This window comes from Protopterus annectens, chromosome 8.part0 (genome assembly GCF_019279795.1).
Source record: "Protopterus annectens isolate FY-2018-M chromosome 8.part0, PAN1.0, whole genome shotgun sequence".
NCBI classification, from domain to species: domain Eukaryota; kingdom Metazoa; phylum Chordata; order Ceratodontiformes; family Protopteridae; genus Protopterus; species Protopterus annectens.
In genome coordinates, this window is record NC_056741.1 from 738,720,571 (window position 1) to 738,746,472 (window position 25,902).

At 37.4% G+C, this 25,902-nt stretch overlaps 1 protein-coding gene across 2 annotated transcripts in view; it reads right to left on the bottom strand.

Moving 5' to 3' along the window:
* Positions 1 to 25,902, bottom strand: part of LOC122809011 (synaptophysin) — a 1,240,178-nt gene that overhangs the window by 217,104 nt on the left and 997,172 nt on the right. The gene's annotated exons all lie outside the window — the stretch shown is intronic.

Here is a 25,902-nt window from a genome sequence, read left to right on the forward strand (position 1 = left end):
GCCCTAGGAATGAGTGTGTGCATGTGTGTGCCTTCCTTGGAAGGTTGGGAGCCGGGCTGGCAACTCAACAGCGTAAAACTCTACTGTCAATCATGAGTGAACAGGTGATCCGCTGTGGCGACCCCTAACCGGGGAAAAAGCAGAAAGAAGAAGAATCAGGACCACCTATACCAGCTATTTCCAATTACCCAAATGAAAGTGATAAGACCCCTCACAGGCAACACTCAGGACAATACTATCTATCCAACAATCCACAAAAAAGGACACAGTCCTTAGAGGTATTGCTTTGCCACCATAGGCTGATAATGTCCCAGATAGTGATTCACATGGATCACCAAAATCTATATATTTTTATACCTACTGGTACTATTTCTAATCAGCTGACCAATAAGTAAGAACATTTAATTATAGAAGACTCTATAATGAGGAGGTATCCAGATAATTATTCCTGGAATTAACCATTTTCAGATTACTGTCTCCTACTTAAGTGCTCACTAAGGAAGCTATCATTAAAATATGGGCAGTAAGCGTAAATTATCAATGTGTAATTACATCAGGAAATAAAACCTCAATATGTATCCCTGTACCAGATGTAATGTGTTTGTTTAGGCATTATCACTTTATGCTAAAGATTAACTTTTTCAGGTGTCTTTGCAGACATCCCCCCTCAGTTTTTCTAACATTTACGAAATTAAAGAGCATCATACATATTAACAGCTGCCAGTAGTAAAAACTTTACTGCAGTAAACCTTCTTTAATTGTGCTACTGGAGGAAGTGGATACTAAATGAAAGTTATTTTAGACCACATGGTTTATATTTCAGCCATATGGAAAACAAGTTTGTAAGTGCCCATATTAAAAGAGGCATTAAGCATATTTTTGTGTTTCTTCTATAAGGTTTATAAAAATGGGCTAAACATAATGTCCACCTAGATGTTGTTGTGTCTTTCGGCTTTTCCTGGTTAGGGGTCGCCACAGCAGGAACTCCAGTCCGCTAATGATTGGCAGTTGATTTTTACATGCCGAGTTGCCAGCTCTGACACACAACCTTCAACGAAGGTACGCCCATTCACACATGTCTCCACGCAGAAGACACTCTAGCTGAGAGTCGAACCGGTCAGCGTCTTACTGTGAGGCGACAATGCTACTGCAGCACCACCACCGTGGATAATGTCCACCTAGATAAAAAGTCTAAAAAATAAAACGAATGAAACAGAAACTACTTCTTTGTGTACATACTGCCATAATCATTAAAACATGGTGTCATCCTAATAAGCCCCCTTCTGCAAAATGAACTTTGGAAATGACCATAACTTAATGTCTTTCAAACAGATGGTATTTTCTCAGTATATATTAGGGCTAGTATTAAGTCATTACTGCAGCTTAATTCAGATATTACTGAAGTCTTAGGGGTGAAGTTTTCTTTTTTTTCCAGTACAGCCACACTGATCATAGGCTTCAATCACAGTAGCAGCCTTACACAAAATAAGAACAGTGCTTTTAGCACTACATTCTTCGACTGTTTTATATTAGTAAGCGTCCTGACCTTACTGCCTGAGTCCTGCTGTTTTCAACCTCAGCGGCTTTTATCCTTCCTATACAGAGCTTCAGAACCATTCCTGCACAGAAACCAGCACCAACTATATTATCTTGTAAGTTATTTACTGCAGAGCTTACTTACTGGGAGAGCACACTGCTTCAGTCAGCAGCTGGATCCCCCACCCCCAACTAGACCCTTTACTATTTTAACTAATTACGTCTTATGTCCATAGTGACTTTTACTTCCCCCCAAGTATAGTAATAGATAAATTACAGGCATTTTAGAAGCTACTTTCCCGGACTTTTACTAATACCTCATAAGCGAAGAAAGCATATTAGCTCTCATTGCTATATATTTTTTCTTATGATTAGCTATTTTTCCTCATATAACAGGAATACCAAATTACTGTTTTTTATTATCCCATTATCTTCCACTGTTCCTTCTGCTATTCTGACTCTACCTGCTCTTTCTGTCCTTGCTACACTCAGGCTCACTCTGCTCCTCTACCCTACCCCCATTCCCACCCACCCCCACTTTCATTACATTTATAATCTCTGCTCTCAATTTCTGCCCACCCACTATACCTAATTACCTAATCCCAGCACTCCACCTCACAAAATCCCCTCCCATTTCCCCTTACCTCTCTATTCACTTGACTGAGCTAATTAGATCACTATACTTCAACTTCTCCACAAACTCTATCTTACTCCAACCAAGAATTAAAGGTATATTAATTAAACATTAGCCAATCTCATACCACTCCAATGTTTCTTCTCCAAACTCTATCTCAAACTATGGCTCACCTCTACATCTTACACACTCTACTTATCTTCCTCACACTCCTTACTTCCTATCAAACACAACTCTATCATTTCCAGCCTTCAACTACCACTACACTTTCTATACAACAAAATAACTCCCCTTCACTATCAGTATCCTCCTATACTCATCTTCACAGCCACAAAATACTTACACACACACACACATCTGATAAACCTAAATTCAAATCATTATGTCACTACCGCTACCTCTCAAAACCACCCCCACTCTCTAACTTACTCCTACTAGATGGAGATATGCACCCCAACCCAGGTCCTGTCTCCCCTGTTCATTCTTCCACCAACCCATCTGCCACCAACTCTGTCTTCCCTGCCCCCTTAACACCTTGTTATATACTATACTAACATACAAAGCCTACCTAACAAAATTTCAGAGATACATTCCTGGATTGCTCTACACTCCCCATATATCCTAACCATATCCAAAACTTGGTTAAAATCTTACATCTTCAAAAAAGAAATCCTGCCACCCCACTACAACATCTACTGTCAAGACAGGGTCACCAGAAAAGGTGGTGGAGTCACAATCATGTACTCTGAACATCTAAATATATATCCCCTAACCATAACCCACCCAAATTTCCACCCAGCTGAACTACTTATTTATTTATTTATTTATACTTATTGTAAACTACCACTTTAACCCCCAAAATAAATTTGCCATTACTGCTATTTATATTCCACCTGGAAGCAATATTTCCATCCTTGAATCCATCCTCTCATGGATATCACAACATATTCCCTATGAAACCATCCTGTTAGGGGATGTCAATATTGACCAGCCCTTCCCTCAACATCAACCTTTATGGCTTTCACCAGCTACTTACCACACCTACTTGCTTCAACAAAAATAATAAGAAAAGCTCCACCCTGGAGTGGATATTAACATCTGACCCCAACCTCTATCAAAATCCAACTACCTTTCCAGACTCCCTAAGTGACCAGCTTCCTATCCAAGTACATACACACTCTATTCAGGTACCCAAGTTCCATCTTTATACAGAATGCTGCAACCTCTCATATTTTAATAATGATACCTTTAACAACATGTTGAATTCCATAAAATTGTCCATTCTGAAATACATCCCTTAAATAATGCAGTCCTACATTTCAGTCAAATTTTCCTTGCCATCCTTGACTCTCTGGCACCTCTTAGAAAAGTTAGAATCAAAACAACCCACACCCCTTGGCTCTCAAAAGACACTCTCACTCTTATGAACAAAAAGGGATAGCACCTGGAAACAATAGATTAAAACAAAATCTATTTCTCTTCACCAAAAATATAAAGAACTTCGTAACCTTACAAAAAAGCACAATAACAAGGATAAGAAAAATTCTATTCTTATGCCCAACTCACCAATAATTCTAACCCCAAAAAATTCTTGCACTCTATTAATAAAATCATGCACCCAGGCAACCCTACCACCCCCAGCCCTTACCCAAACAAAACTTCCCTCAAAACCGCTACTCTTCTAAACTCCCATTTCATAGAATCTATTCTCAAACTAACCCAAAATACGCAAATTCCTAATCTCACACATACCACTCCCACTTCTAACAATAACCCCTATTTTACACTTAACCCCATCCCAACTTCTTACATAAAATCTTTTCTGCTTAAATTAAACCCTTGTTCCCCCTCCTATAACAACTTTCCTCATCACTTTCTTAAATTAGCTGCTCACTCAACAGCCTATCCTGTTTCCATTTTCATTAATAGATCTATAAAGGAATTTACCATCTCAGACATATGGAAAGCTTTTTACACCATCAATCCCATTAAACAAACGTGCCAATAATTATGAACCATCCAAATGTCGACATATTGCATATTGCAATCCTCTCTAAACTCCTTGAAAGATGCATACACAAACAGTTACTTACTTACCTAATAGACAGTAACCTCTTAACTCCTACACAACACAAATTCAAACCTCATCATAATACATCCACTGCCCTCCTGTCATTTACCCAGATCATTGCTGAAGCTAGAGAAAAAATCTACTTGTTTCTTTCCTCTTTCTTGACATCTCAAAAGCTTTCCATACCATCTCTCATTCTAAACTCATGAATAATCTATCCAATCTAAACCTATCCTCCTCTACTATTAAATGGTTCTCTAGCTAACTCACTAATAGACAAAAGTCAGTAATATGGCAGCCCACCTGCTCCCCTTTCTTACACATTCATACTCGGGTCCCTCAAGGGTCCATTCTTGGCCCTCTACTCTTTAATATTTTTACCAGCCAACTACACACTTCCTGTACAACTTCCACCCTTATACAATACATGCCACTCTTATCACCTGCTCTGACAACATTACTAACCTCCTCTCCATCACTCAAAATAGCTTTCTGTCCATAGAAAAATGTCTGACAACCAACTAATACTTAAACCCAAGAAAAGTAAACTTCTACTCTTTCTTCACAAAATCCTCTCTCACCTCAAAATAACCTTCTCTGGATACCACCCTCATCCTTGCTGAACCACATACAAAACTCCTTGGCATTATTATCAATGATCAACTGAAATTTGATACCCACAAACAGCACTGTATCAAAAAGATGAACCAGAAACTTGGTTTACTCTACAGAAATAAAAAATACCTAACCCCGACTCCAAAAGATCTCTAGCTCAAGCATTACTCCTTCCTTGTGTTCTGTATTCCTTTCCTATCTTTACCCATCCACAAACCACCCTTTTAGCTAAACTGTGCCAAACCTATTACAGTGTTGCAAGATTTGCCAGTAACCAACCTTACAAATTACATCACTGCCTTGCTTTGAAGGAGCTTCACTGGCTGGATTTCCCACAACACCTCTTTTTCTCCCAGATGCAACTCATATACTCTTTACTTTCCAAAACCTTAGCTTGTCCTGCTCTCTCCTCCCTAATATCCCTCTATACCCCATCTCGCACTCTCCACGGCTCAGACCAGCACCTACTTGACACCTACAAACCTAACAAAAATAGTGGCAATCCTCTTTACAAAAACTGTGTGTCCCAGACTTGGAACAACCCCCCCCCCCCCTTAACATCTGGACCATTTCTAGTACAAATCTCTCTAAGATTGAACTCAAAAATATTTTCCTAAATGCCAGCACCTGCCACTGCCAAAATCCTATTTAATCTCCCATGCTCCCCTCCCTTTTACCTCTTTACCATCTCTTAAATTGCTACCACAGCTGTCTTCATTCACTCATTATATACTCTTACAATTCTTTCCTTCTGCTCTGTATCTGTCTCTCACTTACATACATCTTCTTACATAATACCTTGCTATTTCTAACATGGTCAAAACCAAGAAAATCTAAAGGTATTACTCTTCAGTGCTACGAGTCTAAACAAAAAGCTCATAATCTAAGAAAAAACATGTAGAAGGCAGGCAAGCAGGCAAAATATGAATGCAAACACTTTATCCTTAGGGCATCCAAATCCTTTACTGTTAAAACAACAAGGTACGCGCTTTCGTCTCAAGCAAGCGGAGCAGGGCCAAACCAGACCATGAGCTATTAAGGGTCTGTGTATGCTACTTAAGTACACTGGAGCTAAAACTTTATCTAATGAAGTCTCTTTGATTGTCTAAAATTGAGACGAAGGTACTAATCTTGTTGTTTTAACAATAAAGGATTTGGTTGCCCTAAGGAGAAGTGTTCGTGTTCGTGTTTTGCCTGCCTGCCTGCCTTCTACCTGTTTTTTTCTTAAACAAAAAGCTCCACTTCCTACAAGCTCTCTTTACTCTAGAGAATGCCCATGTCTGTGCGGTCACTGAGACATGGTTTAAAGCAGCGGAGTGCACACCAACAGCGGAAGGTTATAATGCCTTCCACACATTTAGGTCAGCTACTTAGGTGGAGTTGTCTCTATTTACATCAAAAATAAATATACTTCAAGGCTGGTCAAACAGGACAATGCACTTGAGCTGCTCCATGTTCAAATCACCATAGGCAAAATCCAAAACCACTTCCTTGCAAGCTATAGGTCCTCCTCTATGACCCAGAATACGCATACCATGCATTTAAACTTATTAGAAACACTAACCATCCAACCCAATACTATATTCATGGATGACTTTAATTACTCCACTATTACCTGGGAATCCTATATGACACCAAATGTACATGCACATAGATTCATGGATTTTGTAAACACAAACTGAATGGACCAGATAGCCAATACACCAACCAGGGATGTAACAATACTGGAGCTGGTCTTCACTGATATGGGAGAGTGGTCTCCTTAGAAGTAAAAATAAAACCTGGACGCCCAGCTAAACCTGGAATATTCAGGAACTATTCTAAGGCTAACCTCCTGCTATTAAGTGACCGCCTGGCGAAATTGTAAGCCCCCATAAACCCCGAGAACACAGCTGCCTATGTAGAACAGTTCACAGAAACACTGTACAAGCATTTTAATAGCTGCATAGCGGGAGCTGTACCCACTATGAAGAAGTACAGAACAAACTAAAAAAAAAACAAGCCACCCTGGTGGAATCACAAAATCAACAGGCCATATCACAGGAGGAAAAACTCATGGCAAAAATTAGGAGGTGCAGCATCCAACAGGATGAAAGCACTCTCATCAAACTAAACAAACAACTCAAAGGACAAATCAAGTCTACCAAAGCAAATATGAAGTAAGTTTGGCCTCCCAGGCCAAGGACAATCACAAAGCATTCTTTAGCTATGCCCGCAACCTCAAAGGCAATACACAATTGTGTGCAGAGCTCATTGTAAATGGCACCACCTCTACTAAGCCAGAAGATATGGCAAACCTCCTGGCTGATCAATTCATCTCCAACTTTACCCCTCTCTCTCCCACAACCTTCCCTCAGGAAATATCATCAAATATAACTCACCCTACTATCACTAGGGAACACATCTGTAATGCTCTCTCTAAGACCAAGAACACTGCATCAATGAGCCCCAGACAATATCCCAGGATCAGACCCCCTGAAATTATTATTTAGTTGTAGCCTCTGAACAGGCTTCATGCCTCATGAATGGAGAAAGGCAACAGCCATCACTCTGCACAAAGGTGGGCCATCTACAGACCCAGGAAACCCATAAGTCTCACTAGTCTTATATGTAAAGACACGGAAAGAATAATCATGGAGATGATCAATAGAGATATAGTAAACCTCCAGACCTTGAACCCAACCCAGTTTGGTTTTGTCAAGGGCAGATCATGCCTACTCAATCTGGTGGACTTCTTTGAAAAGGTCACCAAAGCAATGGATGAGGGAAAAATTGTTCACACTGCCTACCTTGACCTGGCCAAAGCATTTGACACAATACCCACTCGAACATTATTGACAACTCAAGAGGTTAGGTACAAACCCATATGTCACCCAGTGGATAGCCAACTGGCTCACAGACAGAACCCAGGAAGTTAGAATAGGGTAGTCCACCTCTACAAAGAATCCAGCCACAAGTGGAGTCCTTCAGGTATCAGTCCTTGGACCACTCCTTTTTGGCATTTATTTCTCAGAAGTCAAGGCTAATGTCAGTGGTCTCTGGCTGACTAAATTTGCAGATGGTTGCAAATTAGGAGCTGTCATTGAATCTCACACTGACACAAATGTTCTCCAGGAGGGGGTGACAGACAAACAACTGGTGTCAGAGCCATGGACTAAAACTAAACGCCAAGAAATGCATAACAGTATCCTTTGGGAAACATCCATCCCTGGTAACTATCTTATTGACAACACACCCTTTAGAACTGACCTAGTAGTCAGGGACTTAGGGACACACATATATAGCAATCTAGCCTTTGACCATCATGTGTCTACAGTGGTGAGCAAATCCTTCTATGTTGTACAACTTATAAATAAAGGTATGGCATCTAAGTCCAAGGAAGTTATTGTTCCATTGTATTAGGCATTCATCAGACCTATTATTGAGTACAATGCCCCCTTTGGTATTTACCTAACCAGGCCTAACCAACAATTGGAACGTCCACAGAAGTTCCTCACTAAAAGAATACAGGGCATAAGTAAAATGTCCTATGCAGACCACCTTAAAGGCCTATCTCTGTATTGTCTCCTACAGGCGTTTGAGGAGAGATCTATGTCTGGCATACAAGGCATTGTCAGACCCCACTCTGGTGGACCTCCTGCATATCCACAAAACAAACAGTACCAGAATTACACATTCAAAAGACTTAAACCTTGTCTGTGATATAAATAGGACCTGCTGGAGAGATAGGTATGTATCCCAGAGACTACCCCCTCTATGGAACAGGCTCCATATCCATGTGAAGCAGAGTTCCTCCCTAACCCAATTCAAGTGCAACTTGGACAACTGGATGGGAAACTAGAAATTCATCCCTGGTTTGGCACCTATGTCTCTAGTGGACATGAGTAACCTGTAAATGGCTCATCTCCCAGACACATGCTTACACTCATCAAGGGTATCAGAACTTGTCAGAGATTTGTAATGCATGGCTATGCTTGAAAAGGCCCCTGAGGTCATTAAACTAGTAGACACCTATGAACCTATGTATCCTCAATTTATGTATACTCATTTCTAGTTCTGCCTGTAATTGCTATAAAACATTTTTCTAAGCCTATAATGTATTTTTCTTTCTAATTGACTAAATACTTGTATTTCCTATCATTTGTATTTCCTGTAATGTATATTATTCTTCTAAAAAAATATCTCAATCTTTTGAAATGTTTGATAAACTTTATTTACTTGTATTGTAAGATGGAGCTTTTCTCCTTGGGTCTCTACTGAAAACTGACCACTGGCTCATTTGGACTAGCCCGGTTAACAAATGAGAAATAAATCATAAATAAATAAAATACATTTATGTTATCTCCTTCTCCCATTCTGAGTGATCTTATCTACATCAGTTTAGATTGGGACTTGTTTACATCCTGCAGGAAAATGGACAAGTTACCTTTCAACACCATAATTCAGTATGGGTACACTCACGATAATTACTTTTCTTATGTGGGATGGAGATACCTCTGGCATGCTGTCCCTCCCAAGTAAAAGACAAAAAAAGTGCACACACAAAATCAAAACATTTATGTCAAACAGGTTTATTGGACTGTCTTTGTATTCCTGGGACAATGTTTATCCCAGATAATCTCCAACACCAAGGATCATAGCATAAAAAAATAAAAGCTAATCTGCATACTATTGATAACACAATGAGGGATTAGGACTTGTTTTGCCATATGGCCAAGAAGGGCATAGGAATTTGCTGGTCAGTTTTCTACAGAAAGCTTCAGATGTCAATTCTGGAATAAATTCCATCTTGAAATTAAAAATCTGGAGTCACATAATAAACTGTGCTAGTACAACAGCAGGAGAGAGAAATATTACAGAAGGGAAAATTAATTGAATGGTGTGCAATCTGTACCAACTATTATTAACAACATTAGATCCCCAATTTCCTCAACCTCAGTCTGGAAGGCCATCCAGTAAATTTTGGTAAAAATAATCTCCAGGAAAGAGAATCTCAGACAACCCCGAATCTTTCTAATCATCCATAAAAGAACAAAAAAGACACTTTCACAAGTATGGGGTTCAAACATAGTGAACAAGCAGTCAATGATGTGGTTAACCTCAACAAAATAAACCAAGACTCTAGTGATCAAATCCAATACACATAGGAAATATACGGACACCAAGATTAGCGCTTTCATTCACTTTACTCCATGTGAACTTCTTCAGAAACAATTAGAACTCCACCCTACTAACAAGTTATATAGTAATGAAATTAATCACATGCTACATGATGTCACAAAAACATTTTTTCATATAAAATGAGTAAACAAGCTAAGATATAATGCTCATAAAATATTATTACATAAATACAAAAGCATTACTTAAATGCATATGAATATTAAAAAATCCGAATGTTATTTTTTCATTTGTAAAAAACACTTTATGTTGATTGACTCATTTAATCCAGGAGCATAATCTGCTCCTAGATGTAACTGCCAAAGGGACTCTTTACACTCTAAAATAACTTTACTATCTCCCATAAACATTCCTAGGGGAACACGATCTAGGACAGAAAAAGTGAATTTCTTGAAGTTATTTCATGCTAATGAATGCTTGCCCAACGCATTGGCTAAATCTTTCTTCTTAATAGCCAAAAGATGTTCACTAATTCTTTTTCTAAAACATCTTGTAGTCATACCTATATAGTAACTTGGACATGTTGAACATTGGGCTACATAAACCACCATTTCAGTGTTACAGGTGTAATAATTTTTGGACCAATATATCCTTCCTGTATGAGAAATTTGAACTGAAGAGGAATTACTTATGTACCTACATTGTCTGCAGTTGTTACATGCATAGGTGCCTTTAGCAAAAATTTTCCTATCTGTTTAAGCTTCACTTCTTTTTGCTCCCCATTCTAACATACTTTTAATATTTTTACTTTTTTTAAAGGTAAAAAATGGTCGTTCGCCTATGATCTTTATCAAATCCTGATTTCCAAGTAAAACCTTCCAATTCTCCACTATAATATTTTTGATAGACCACATTTCATTTGTGATAGGTAAAACAAATGCACATGAAAATTCTTTGTTGCACATGAAAATTCTTTGTTACAAACAACCGCCTTTCTATTTTGTGTATTATGAACTCCGGGGACTCATGATTGAAAAGACAAAATGGGACAAACTTTGTCCTTTCTTAGTTCCATCACTTCGTTTTCAATAACTTGTAACCATGATGAGTCATAGCCCCTAGCCATAAAAAAAGTTTTTAACATTTCTATCTCTTTAGTAAAGATTACATCCTGTGATGTTAATCTACTAAGCCTGATGAGTTGTCCCTTAACCACTCCTTTTTTCATGTGGAGTGGATGTAAACTGTTTTTATGCAAATATTAATTTGCAAATGTAGACTTTCTGTAGATTTTACTAATGAATTGTTTAGAAGTCGTGTCATACGCTAGGTGCAAGTCAAGAAAGTTTAAACTCTGACCATACCCTCCTATGGAAAACTTTAAAAAAGTCTTTGTACTATTTAAAAATGACATAAAGTTTTCAAAATTCTCAAATGTACATTGCCAAAGGAAAAATAAGTTGTCGATATAACGACGATAAAATAAAATATTTTCCCCAAAAGTATTATCAATAAACTTACTTTCCCAATTGGCCATTACAAGGTTAGCATATGCTGGAGCAACTTTTGCTCCCATTGCAACCCCCACAATTTGCTTATATAGTACTTTGTTAAATCTAAAACAATTATTATTAAGTACTAAATCCATTAGGGTACAAACTATATTAGTTTTGATGTTATCCAGAGTACTATTTGTAGTTAAATATTCCCTCAAAAATTTAATTCCTATTTCTTGATCAATGCATGTATACAATGACACTACATCCAAAGATGCAAAACAGAATGCCTCACTTGATGGTTCAAAGTCTCCTAATAATTCTAACAAATGCCATGAGTCTTTTAAGTAATACTTGGAAGCTTGCATAATAGGGTTGAGAATAAAATCCAACCAGGTTGAAAGAGTTTCAGTCTTAGAACTGTTGGCTGATATGATCGGTCTAAAGGGGGGATTTTGATTATTTTTTTGTATTTTTGGAATACCAAAAAGATTCGCCATTTTTGGATGTTCTACTAATAAATACATGTAACTTTGATGATCTAATTCCCCCTGACAAAACATGTCAAATAAACATGTATCTAATTTTACAAAACTTAGATGGACAAAATTAGCTTCTACTTTCTTATAAGTTTGGTTATCAGTCAACATATCTTCCATGGAAGTGTTATAAGTTTCTGTGTCCATTATAACTATTTTACCACCCTTATCAGCCTTCATAACTCTTACCTCACTATTTTCAATAAGAGTTTTTAAAGCTTTAACTTCTGAATCTTTTAAATTATTCACATTAGTATTATGTCTTATCGCCCTAAAGCCTGCTTCACAAATATTCTGAAAGACTTGAAGTGTACCTATCAATGGTGGATTATAGGTACTAACTTTTTTTGGGCCTATAGTAGGAATTTTGTACTGAATGTCATGCATAATATATTTCAAATTCAATTTTCTTAAAGCTAGTCTGAAATCAACTAAAGTTCTAGCTACATTGAAGGAATTACTGGGAATAAATGAAAAAACTTTCTTTAAAAGTTCTACCATAGGCTCTTGAAGGACTAAACTTGACAAATTGTGAATTTGAATATCATATTCAGAAGAATTTGAATCAACTACCATTTTTTCTTGCTTCTGACTCTTCCCTTGCCCTTGTTCTGCACTACTTTTGACCAAGTTGGTCCTCTCTTGTGCCCCTGTTTGTCTACCATAAAACAGCACTACTATTAGAGGTACTCGCCCCTTCATTGGTGCCAAAATTTGTGGCAACTTTCTTATTGTTATTATGCATGTCTGATATTCCACCATTCTGATCATTTATCATGGCACCATTGTTGTTGTCACTTAAGGAAATATGTGAACTATTGTTGTTTACAGCATTCACATCAACACTAGTTGTAGAAGTGTTCACATTGTTACCAATCTCAGTATTAGTATTTTCATTTTGAACATTTGTGAAATTCTTGTTGTTCACAATATATGCAGTGTTGTTGCCATAGGCTAGAATATCTTGTTTGAACTTCTTTTGCTTTCTAGCCACTATTATGGATCTCTGCCTATCTGCTTTTGCTACAATACCACAATATAAATTGTAAAAAGAAGAAAAACAAGAAAAATTCTTTATCTTTTTGTCCAAATCATTCATTCTATTTTTGACGTCTTCTATTTGTTTAAGATAGTGTTCTGTTAACACACACATAAGATTGATACCAAAGTCATTGAACATATCAACAAGTTTAGAATATAAACTGTCCCCAAAAGTAACACAATTAGGGAATTTGTTTGTTCTCAATCCTTGTGGAACACATTTTCGTTTTACACATTCAGTCAAATAACTGATTTCAATGTCCAGCATGACATATTTCAAAGTCAACTTCTTCAAATCATAGATAGTTTGATTACAAGTTTTTTGTTCAAAAATAGAGCTTGAAGAAGTTTTTTTACTTACAGGACCAACCGCTTCAAATTCTGCTATATTGGCAAATGGATTTCTGTTGTTTTGTAAAATATGTTCCAAAACGCCATTAGGACTTAACGGCAGCTCTTCAGCCCGCGTCTCACCAACCTCCGTATCCGGTGTGTTAGGTACAGCCTTCCAACAATGTCTGGAAGTGTTAGGTCCTTCTGTCGATCTGCCACTACCGATAACTGCACTTTCAAGGCCCTTTTGAATAGCAGTTGTGATAACACTCATAATTTGCTCTGAAAATTGAGCAAAACTGTCTGGAACAGAGTGGGCGGACAAATTCAATAATGTGTCCTGTGACATACTTTTACTCACTTGAAAAGGATTGAACCACGAAAACACTTGTAATGCAGAAACTGGAAAAACTGTCACAGAAACTCAACGAAATAAACCAAGACTCTAGTGGTCAAATCCAATAAGCATAGGAAAAATACGGACACCAAGATTAGCGCTTTCATTCACTTTATTCCACATGAACTTCTTCAGAAACAATTAGAACTCCACCCTACTAACAATTTATATAGTGATGAAATGAATCACATGCTACATGATGTCACAAAACATTTTTTTCATATAAAATGAGTAAACAAGCTTTTTTATGAGCATTATATCTTAGAAGACGTTCACGTGGAATAAAGTGAATTATTGAACCAAACTTATAAGAAAGTGGAAGCTAATTTTGTCCATCAAAGTTTTGTAAAATTAGATACATGTTTATTTGACATGTTTTGTCAGGGGGAATTAGATCATCAAAGTTACATGTATTTATTAGTAGAACATCCAAAAATGGTGAATCGTTTTGGTATTCCAAAAATACAAAAAAATAGTCAACCTCCCCCTTTAGACCAATCATATCAGTCAACAGTTCTAAGACTGAAACCATTTCAACCTGGTTGAATTTCATTCTCAACCCTATTATGCAAGCTTCCAAGTATTACTTAAAAGACTCATGGCATTTGTTAGAATTATTAAGAGACTTTGAACATATTATTTATTTATTATTTATATTATTCTTTTTATTTGAGACTTTGAAGTGAGGCATTCTGTTTTGCATCTTTGGATGTAGTGTCATTGTATACATGCATTGATCAAGAAATAGGAATTTAATTTTTGAGGGAATATTTAACTAAAAATAGTACTCTGGATAACATCAAAACTAATATAGTCTGCACCCTAATGGATTTAGTACTTAATAATAATTTTTTTAGATTTAACAAAGTACTATATAAGCAAATTGTGGGGGTTGCAATGGGAGCAAAAGTTGCTCCAGCAAATGCTAACCTTGTAATGGCCAATTGGGAAAGTAAGTTTATTGATAACAATACTTTTGGGGAAAATATTTTATTTTATCGTCGTTATATCGACGACTTATTTTTCCTTTGGCATGGCACATTTGGGAATTTTGAAAACTTTGTGTCATTTTTAAATAGTACAACGACTTTTTTAAAGTTTTCCATAGGAGGGTATGGTCAGAGTTTAAACTTTCTTGACTTGCACCTAGCGTATGACATGACTTCCAAACAATTCATTAGTAAAATCTACAGAATGGGTTGGGAGGGTGGCCTAATGGTTAAGGTGTTTGCCTTACAAACACAAGGTGCAGGGTTTGAGTCTCACAAGGGATAATTGCTAGGCTTAAAATGGCTCGCAAGGGCAGCTAGCCTAGTACTAATCTATTTCTATTTCTCTTTCTTTCGATTTAAAGTCTACATTTGCAAATCAATATTTGCATAAAAAAAGTTTACATCCACTCCAGATGAAAAAAGGAGTGGTTAAGGGACAACTCATCAGGCTTAGTAGATTAACATCACAGGATGTAATCTTTACTAAAGAGATAGAAATGTTAAGAACTTTTTTATGGCTAGGGGCTATGACTCATCATGGTTACAAGTTATTGAAAACGAAGTGATGGAACTAAGAAAGGACAAAGCTTGCCCCATTTTGTCTTTTCAATCACGAGTCCCAGGAGTTCATAATACACAAAATAGGAAGGTGGTTGTTTGTAACAAAGAATTTTCATGTGCATTTGTTTTACCTATCACAAAAGAAATGTGGTCTATCAAAAATATTATAGTGGAGAATTGGAAGGTTTTACTTGGAAATCAGGATTTGATAAGGATCATAGGTGAACGACCTTTTTTTACCTTTAAAAAAAGTAAAAATATTAAAAGTATGTTAGAATGGGGAGCAAAAAGAAGTGAAGCTAAAATAGATAGGAAAATTTTAGCTAAAGGCACCTATGCATGTAACAACTGCAGACAATGTAGGTACATAAGTAATTCCTCTTCAGTTCAAATTTCTCATACAGGAAGGATATATTGGTCCAAAAATTATTACACCTGTAACACCGAAATGATGGTTTATATAGCCCAATGTTCAACATGTCCAAGTTACTATATAGGTATGACTACAAGATGTTTTACAAAAAGAATTACTGGACATCTTTTGGCTATTAAGAAGAAAGATTTAGCCAATGCGTTGGGCAAGCATTCATTAGCATGTAATAACTTCAAGAAATTCACTTTTTCTGTCCTAGATAGTGTTCCCCTAGTAATGTTTATGGGAGATAGTAAAGTTATTTTAGAGTGTAAAGAGTCCCTTTGGCAGTTACATCTAGGAACAGATTATGCTCCTGGATTAAAAGAGTCAATCAACATAAAGTGTTTTTTACAAATGAAAAAATAACATTCAGATTTTTTAATATTCATATGCATTTAAGTAATGCTTTTGTATTTTTGTAATATATTTTATGAGCACTATATCTTAGCTTGTTTACTCATTTTATATGAAAAAAATTTTTTGTGACATCATGTAGCATGTGATTAATTTCATTATTATATAAATTGTTAGTAGGGTGGAGTTCTAATTGTTTCTGAAGAAGTTCACGTGGAATAAAGTGAATGAAAGCGCTAATCTTGGTGTCCGTGCTTTTCCTATGCTTATTGGATTTGACCACTAGAGTCTTGGTTTATTTCAATGTGGTTAACCTGATATGATATATGAATCACTTACTACTCAAACTGCTACACCAGTCACAATAAAACGAATCAGAAACAGGAACCAATAAGACCGGTGAGCAATCACGGAAAAAGTCAATCTCTGTCGTTTCAGGACAAACCAACAGTAAAAATAAATTTTCCAAAATGTAAGGCTTTTATTTCACAAACAAACGGATAAGCGCTTTCACATACACCTTGTATGCTTCTTCAGATCCTAATACTAGTGATTTAGCCACACATTTAAATACTCTACATTCATTGAGTTAATTAAACTTAATCATCTTAAGTATATCCAATAAAATAATTAACTAATTGAGCATATAAACTAGTGGATTCAGTCACAGTATATATTTTTTACAAAGTGGATGGTCAAGTTCAAATGAAATAAAATGCAATGATTTCTTTCAGAAACTTGGTTAACATTGTAGCGCTATAAAAATCTAAAACATTTATTATAATTGTATTTAAAGTATTCTAAGAAGAGAGCTTTATATTTAAAAATGAGCAGCACAGTTAACAGTACTAACAAATGTGTGATTGTGTATTATTAAACCCATATGGATAAAAATAGTCCACAAGTAAGCAGATGAATGGATAAATATATATATGATCAGACATGGGTTAACCTCCTTGACATTTTTACTGAGGTCTTTTTTGTGCTCTGTACCTCTAAAGCAGTTACACAAATTAGCTTTATTCACAAGTCATTTTCTCTGGACATCCAAGGAGCCATTACAGATGCTATGAATTCTAGCACCAGTCCAGATACAATTTAATTTTTTTTTCAAAAAGCTCTATAGGCATGTCATGGCCTATTCTATTACAATTAGTTTAATCCTCCCTACTTAAGTAATATGTTCCATCTTTTTTTTTCTTTTTTATTGTTCTCCCACCCAGGACCCCACTCCCTGACTCCACAACCTGCATCCAATTGTCCTACTTGTTTCAAGAAGACAGGAGCCCTATGGCCCATTCTTTCTTGCCCAGGAATCTCAATATGTCCTCTGGGAAGACTTGGGTAGAGAGAAGTCCAGCTTGGTAGTCTTGTGGGGGTGGAGGAAGCCTACTATCTTCTTGTAAGAGCATCCCTTTCCCCTTCACAGTTCAACTGAGCTCTGCAATTTTCTGTTTGCTGAAGATAAGCATGCCTTTGCATTCCAAATTCCACTCAGCTGCTAGTGCAGGTGCAGTTTGACAATATGGGTTCAACAGGCTTGGACTCTTCTGGGTGTAACACCTAGTGATCCTGCTAGGTTTCACCTTTGTGGTCAGCCACAGATGTCAGTGGCTGCTCACTCCCATCCTCTACACAGATGTTTTACAGGCATCCAAGCTGCTAATCAAACCTGAGTTGTCTACAGCGGAGTCAGGCTTTATCCCTCTATGCCAGAATTAAGAGTTATGTACCATCTTGTTAGGAAGCAGTTTTGGTGATTCTCAAAGGGAAAAAAAAGTCTTTGGCTTTTAATTATATAGCTTTTAGTCCTAAATCCTTTACTGTCAAAGGGTTTGAATGTATATTACCGAAGTTGTAATCTATAACTAAATTTGTGCACTCAGAAATGCATCAGCAAGGATTTACAAAGAACTCAACCAGATGGGAAACCTATCACCCTTGCCTGGGGATTGAACACAAGACACCCCCCCCCCCCCAGAATTCAGTGCAGTTGTCACCAGGGCTCTTTGGACAGATAGGTACTTGTTTTCTGATGTATGTTGATCCATCAACAACATTTCCATCAAGTGCTGCATGACTGATGGGAATAAGCAAAGAAAGTTTCACTGATCCTAGGAGGTACTTTTTTTTGCAGTGGGCAAGCCCCCTGCACCCCGCCCATGTTGACAGACACCTCTAATTCCCCCCAAACTCAAACATACCCACTCTGACATCAGACAGCAGTGGCCAAAAAAGAAAACTACACTGTCAATGAAACTTATTTCACTCTTTTTCCCATCGACTGTACAGCACTTAAGAAAAGTGCTGTTGATGGATCGACAGGAACCCCCTGTTTTCCCTCAAGAGCAATTGTTTCTCCTTTCAACCAGGAACCCACCATGATATTGATTTTTAACAATCAAGAATCCAATATAGACAAGCAATTAACCTAGTATTGTATTAACAATTCACTGAGTTTTTTTTTCCCCCCAAGGAAAGCAGCAGTTCTCTTTGAACTGTGCGGCTCCTCCTTCATGTGACCCATTATATAATACAGTCTCCATCCTTCTGGAATTAATAGAATCAAAATTAATGGAATCAGGTTCCTTTAGCAGAATGAAAAAGCTTGAACTGTATTCTATTTATTATCATATAATTAGGGCTTATCCAATTAATATATTCAGATTGTTCAATAATGAAGCACAACTTATTTTATTTATTTACTGCTTTTGTTTACAGGGGAAGGTCTGAATGGCTCCAGGACGGATTCTCAGTGAAGGCCCAGGGAGAAAGGTTCCAATGTACAAACAACAGTAATAGACAGAGTAACACTAACATTTGAAAGGCAATAATATACAATAGTTTTTACATTTTTCAAAATAGGGAAAACTGCATTTCCAATTTGATAAAGTATACAGGCAGCCATATTGTTGCTATTTTTAACAGAAAGCAATATGACTTAACAAGAGGTATAGTGGTGACGAAGCAAGAGTTGAGAAATAGAAGACAAAGGTAGATAAGGGTGAAGGAGTATAAAAAAGGGGGAATGGCAGTGAGTTGCAGTACAGGTAAAAGGAGGATATGGAAGGAGTTGAGCAGTCACAAGGCTGAAGAGGAGGGATATGCTTATCTGGTGCAGCATGTTTTCATTGCCAGGAGTTGAGTAAATGAGACTTTAGCTGCAGTTTGAATAACTTTAGTGAGCAGTCCTGCTATACTGTTAGAGGGATGGAGTTCTAGGGTTTTGAGACCTGATGGCAGTAGAGGAAACAGCCTGCAGAACAATTATGTTTTAATATATGTAAGAGCTCTTTGTCAGAAGAGTGCAAGCTTCTGGGTGGGTTGTATGCTTGTACAAGGTTGGTTAGAAATGGAAAGTCATTTGGTTTGTTTATTAGACTGGAGATAATATAAAGTTGGGGTATGTGACAGGGTGAGGTAGTTCAAGCCACTGAGGGTCTCTGAGGGCCAGACAATGGTGTGCTCAATGGGGAAGGTTGGCTATACATTTTGTGACTCTGTGGTAGCACGGCTTCAGCTTATTTAGTTGAGTTAGTTGTACATCAGTACTGGTGCTGAACAGATAACAGCAGGAAGTATGAGAGTAGTGATGATACAGCATTTTGCAGTGTTAGATAAGGTGTTTCCCTATACAGACTGCTTAGTTTTTGGTGTGTTAGATAAGGTGTTTCCCTATACAGACTGCTTAGTTTTTGGTGAGTTTTTTTCACTGCACGTTGAATGTGTAAGTCAAACTTTAGGTCTTCATCTATGTAAACTCCTAGTAGTTGGTTTGTGTAAAATTGTTGGAAGAGGTAATAATGAAAGATTCTTTCTTTATTATGAGATGTATGGGAGTGAAAATAATTAGTTTTGTTTTATTAGGGTTTAGGAATAGCTGGTAGGTAATCAGACAATTTTCTATAGACGTGAAGGATTTCTGGGTCAGTTTTTGTAGGGAATCAGGGTTGTTTGCTGAGCAGATGATGGCAGAATCATCTCCGTACTGTACTAAGCTGACATTCTTAGTGGCCAGATCAAGGTCATTAACAAAGATGCTGAACAGGATAGGTCCCAGTATGGATCCTTGTGGAACCCTGTTTGCTACAAGGAGAAAGGATGAGATGTCAGTGACCCATTACTGCTTGGAGTCTGTTAGAGAGGTAACTAGAAAGGATCGACAGGAACTGTCAAGGTCTATACTGGAGAGTTTTTTGTAAAAGTATAGGGTGGGAGAAAATGTCAAACGTTTTGGGGATATCAAGAAAGAGAGTAGATAGAAGTTTACTATAATTTCTCTTTGTGTTAACATTACTAGTGAAGTCAAGGAGGGCAGTGGAGGTACTGTGGCATGGGCTAAAACCATGCTTCGAAGGAGACAGGAGTGCTTTTTGTGTGATTTAGTGTACCAGTTGGGTCTGAATGCTCAAGTATTTTTAACAGGACAGAGAGGATGGATCAAGTGGCCACTGCTTCAACAACCATGTGTGTGATACCATAGATTGTGGTGATCATTGATATTGGAACTTGGGAGAAATCATTACATTAAGGAACTTCTTAACTCAAATTAAAAGGCAGATTTTTTTTCTGTATGGTGTAGTAATATTGTCCAATATGCTCTGTATTAAAAGATAACAACTGTATATATTAATTTAAAACTAAACTTGGATAACTTGTTGTTTATCTAGGATTCTTGCCCAAATCACAATGAAACAAGCTTCATTTTCATCAACTTGACATGTTTAGACCATGTAATACTGTAAGACCGTAGTACTGTAATAAGAAAGGTAAAATGGAATGGCTGGCAAAAAAGAACACTGAAAACAAAATGCTCAAATCAATGGAAAATCCTTTTTTGTAATGGCACACCGACAAAGTATCTTAGAACTGGTTTGGATGCTGGGGGGGGGGGGGGTGGCAAAGCACTCCACCTGGAGGTAAGGGCAGATATGTCTGTGTATAACAATCATCATGTTATAATGATTTATATGTCATTGTCTTGTGAGGTTCTGTTTGGTTTGATCTAACGAATGTGAATTTGCATTTAAATATTTTTGAAAGTTGTTTTCTCATTATTTGCAACCACTTATTTTACAAAACTGGTTAACAGAGGGTTTGAGTTAAACAAACATGGCCTACTCTTAAACTCTGCCCTTTGTAATGGTGGTAGAGGGGCACTGTACATTAGTAATGCGTAATAAGGCCATTGGTTTTTAATCTGTTCATAAGCAGTATCGCCTTGGGGCACAAAAATAATATAAAGCAATGCTTTACACACGGGATGCAGTTTTCATATTGCATGATTTTGCTGAGTCCTCAATGCTTTACTTTAGTCAGGACTCTGAGTCTGTGTAGAAAAGGTTGAAAAAGAAACTTGCTAAATTTAAACTAAGACAAAGCCAAGTAAACCAGCTGGATTCAAAATGTGACTGGTCAGTACTCTGGCTTAGAAAAAGCTGTCTGTCTGGGTAATGTGATGCTGCAGAACAGGTCTGACTAATAGTGGCAGTGCAGTGGCAATTCACAATGGTACAGCCAAGGCAATGCTAACTAGGTGTGATTCTTAAACAGAAGTCTATGCAGCTCATCAGCAGAAGAGCTGCAGGCCTCTTGCTGCTATGAAGCCTACGGGTCTATATTAGAACACCGAACATTCAAAATGTCGAGTGTTCTAATATCGAACCCTAGCAATCGAAAAAAAAATATCGAACATTCGGAACAATGAATTTTTTCTTAGGGAAAAAATTTGGTGTTCCAAAATGCATACACACAACACAAGCACACCAAACAAACAGCAATCCACTCACATGCACCGAAACTCGTACACCTAACCCTACACTAAACTATACATACACCACTAACTATCCACTTACCTTAACCCAAACCCTATCCCTAAGGTCCGTCACTATCACACAGTCACCTCACCCGTGCCCTAACCCTAACTGACCTAACCCGCCCTAACCCACACGTCCACACAATCGTACAATTACCTGACCCACGCCCTAACCCTAACTCACCTAACCTGCACTAACCCACACGTCCACACAATCGCACACTTACCTGAACCCGACCCATAACTTTCCACCAGAGCGCTGAAACTACCGAAGCAACAGAAACAGACAACCAAATTCTTTCCCTAGGAAAGAATTTGGTTTCCTGTTACTTTGATATTTTCAGCGCTCGCTGAAAATGGGTAGATATTAGAACACCCGACATTTCACATGTTCGGTGTTCTAATATAGAACCGAAGCCTACACCTGGGTTAGAGAGATTGTGGCTTCTGCAAATTAGGGATAATGGGATCTAAGGTAGTTGCTGAGATACAGTGCAAGCTACACAGTAGCTGTGGGGGACAACGTTTTGGCAAAGTAGGCTGACTACTGTCATTTCACTGAAAGCAGTATTTGTAAAGGGGGTATACTTTTACTGACTCACTACCAAAGGTAATTTCAATACATTTCAAGGCTGTGAAACAGAATCTCTGAAAAGCAGTTTCAGTGAAACGTAAACAATTTTTTTTGAAAGAGACCAAGCCTCCCTCCCACACTACATATGGTGGAACACCCCTTACATCCCCCCAAACTAAAATGTAGCAATTCCATGGTTGCACAATAGTGGGGAAAAGGCAAAGTTAATGAATGATAAAAGAAACTACTCAGCAAAACAACTCCAAAGATAGTGGAATTCACTAAAAGAACTGCTATACACTTGTCACCTTCCTGTTGTCGAGTCCAGCCCCGGCAGAAAATGGCTACCAAAAACTGGGATGAAAACAGGATGGGGCAGATGCATTGTACAAGTGCCAGAAAGGGATGGTGGGTTTTTACACAACTCCAATCATCACTGAATAGATGGGAGAGAGAAGAAGTGTCTCTAAATGCTGACTTTTTGAGGGAGGGACTCAGGAGGTGACTCCAATTACTGATATAATGGGTGGGAGGGTGTGAATGTGGCTTTAACTAATTTTAGGATTTCTGAAAATAGAAAGGGGGACACTGATCACTGACAGGATAGGTATTTGGAAAGGAGGACTACACTGATCATCTCTTGTACATGCAGGTGGATTGATGGGATGTGACTACAGCCAGCATGTCAAGGGGTAGGAGGAGGGACACTGTTGGCTGATGGATAGGGGAAGATGTACTGACCATCACTAGGTTGGGATAGGGGGCCACAAGTGTATTAATCACTATGAGGATGCATGTGAGTGTCATGGACACCAAATGTCCCTGGAAAAAGGATGAGGAATGGTTGGATGCCACTTGCTGCTGGTGGAGGGTTTGTACTCTAAATATTTCTTTAGATACTATGCCAGTCTTTGCCAACAGCAGTAAGGTCTAAAAACTTCATGCCTTCACCTCTCAAATACACCTACTACTTTGCATACCACTAATGTAGCAACAGACGAGGGGGCATAAGGTACAGGAAATACCACTGAAGAACAATTCTCCACAGTGCATCTCATTTAAAGATTAGATAGCATTGGATTAGGTATAAGGAACTCATGATCCTCATCCAATGTTTTTGAGCTGAAGAATTAAAGGAAAGAAAATGTATTTGCTAGTGATTTTTAATATCTTGACCTTTCTGCTAATTTTAAACCAAAGTGGGTATACCTTTAGCTAGTTTGTATAAAATTAGGGATTACATATCTTTACATGTTAGGAAATCTGCTGCAAGCTCTTTTTAACAATTTTAGATTATAATTTGCAAATTTAGATTATGTTGTTTGATAAATCAGCTTGTCAGGTTACAAATATGCTTAAAACAGAAAAACTCAGGTTTAGGGTAAATACACTGAAAATGATACATAATTGTAATTTATATGTGTTAGCTTCAGTTCTTTCAGTAAAGTAAAAATGTTGATGAAATTGTGGCTTTTCATACATATATTTTACATATATTAAATATATGTATGAAATTATGGATTTTCATATATACGTATATGTGTGTGTGTGTGTGTGTGTGTGTGTGTGTGTGTGTGTGTGTGTGTGTGTGTGTGTGAGTTTATGGCAAATGCTCAAATTATAAAAAGTTTGAATCTCAAACATTCAAAAAAATTAAGCAAATAGAAAGACTATTTTTTTCATGGAGAGAGGGGGTCAAGGGCAAATTTCCCTCCCCACTGTACCTTGACCTCACACATCCAAATACAGGCAAGGTTGAAAAGTGAATTTTCAAACTACTTAGCAGGTATTTCAAGTGTTCAGACTTTTGACAGTTTCAGCTCTTGAAGGTAAACCATACTTTATATATATATATATATATATATATATATATATATATATACACACACACATACATATACACACACATATACACACAACACACACACAAATATCTATATATATATATATATATATATATATATATATATATATATATATATATATACATATATGTATGTCTATATATATATATATATATATATATATATATATATATATATATATACATACACATATATATGTAGATGGAGATGTAGATTCATAGGTGTATACAAGGCTAACGACCACTAGGGCATTTATAAGCCTAGATAAGCATCCCAAGAAATACTGTTAATATCACAAAGAAGTCAAATGCCATGATTTTTTTTTGTTTTTTTTTTAATCTCTGAAGTAGTTAGCTCTAAGCTTAAGGCAGCATGGCTAGTTCCCTCAAAAAGGGACTCGCCCAATGTGGGCCTTGAATTTACAACCCTGAGATTAAGGGTCTCATGCTCTGATTTAGCTACCTGGGCCACTATAGATAAGTACTGGGCTAGCTGCCCTTGTGAGCCATTTTAAGCCTAGCCAATTTCCCTTTCAAGGAGGAATCAAACCCTGTACCTTGTGTCCTTAAGGTAAGTATCTTTATCATTATGCCTGCCCCTATATATATGTATGTATATGTGTGTGTATACAGTCAACTATAGTTATAAAATGTGCATTGTGTATGAATATGTTTGCATGCATGTCATCCAACTAGCCGATGAAACTCTACTGAAATTATTTTGGTATAATTTAACATTTTAGAGACATTTAATAGACTGCAAATCAGAGACTGTGCTTCTGAGATTCCAAGTCCTTTAATATGTGACAAGCTTGAAACAGTAATATGTTATAAGCGGGGATATGGAAGGCACAGCATCTTATAATACCCTCTATTACACAGCTGCAGTGGTGACGTGAACTCATGTTATAATCTGCTTCTGTTTTAACTTTTCAGTACTACCAGAACTGGAGCTAAAGAGGTACTAAGTACACAGTACTCGGGGCTGGTTTGGGTCTGCCAAGCAACATCTAAATTTTGCTACACAAATGTGTTGAAAGCAGCTGAATTCAGAAGAAAAAGCAGTTATCTGGTTTCACTTCTGAATTAAATTAGCTTTTAATACAATTCAGGTCTTAGATCATGCTATTGAATGCAGAACATTAGTTGTGTGATTAGGTTTCACAGTACTTAAGTGCTGAATAGAATGGCAGTTTAGGAAACAGGATTATTTTTTGTTAAGAAATGCTAACAGGCCTCATTTTGCTGTTGTATATTTGCCTCTCTCTATCTTTACTTGCCTTCTGTGTGTGTGAATCTGAGCATGTTATCCAGGTGGTGTGGTCAGGTCACCCCTGACAACAGTCACTTCTGCCTAGTGAATTTAACCAGTTAAAAAGTGAATAAAAATAACATTTAAAAAATGAAGATGCTCTTTTTTGCTGGAGCCATGTTACAGAAGGGCTTCCAGGAGATCTTGTACACAATAACAGGAATGGCTTAGTGTGATCTGGGAACAGCCATGTCAAGGTTTCCTGTCACTGCACTCTGGGCTCATATATGGTGCT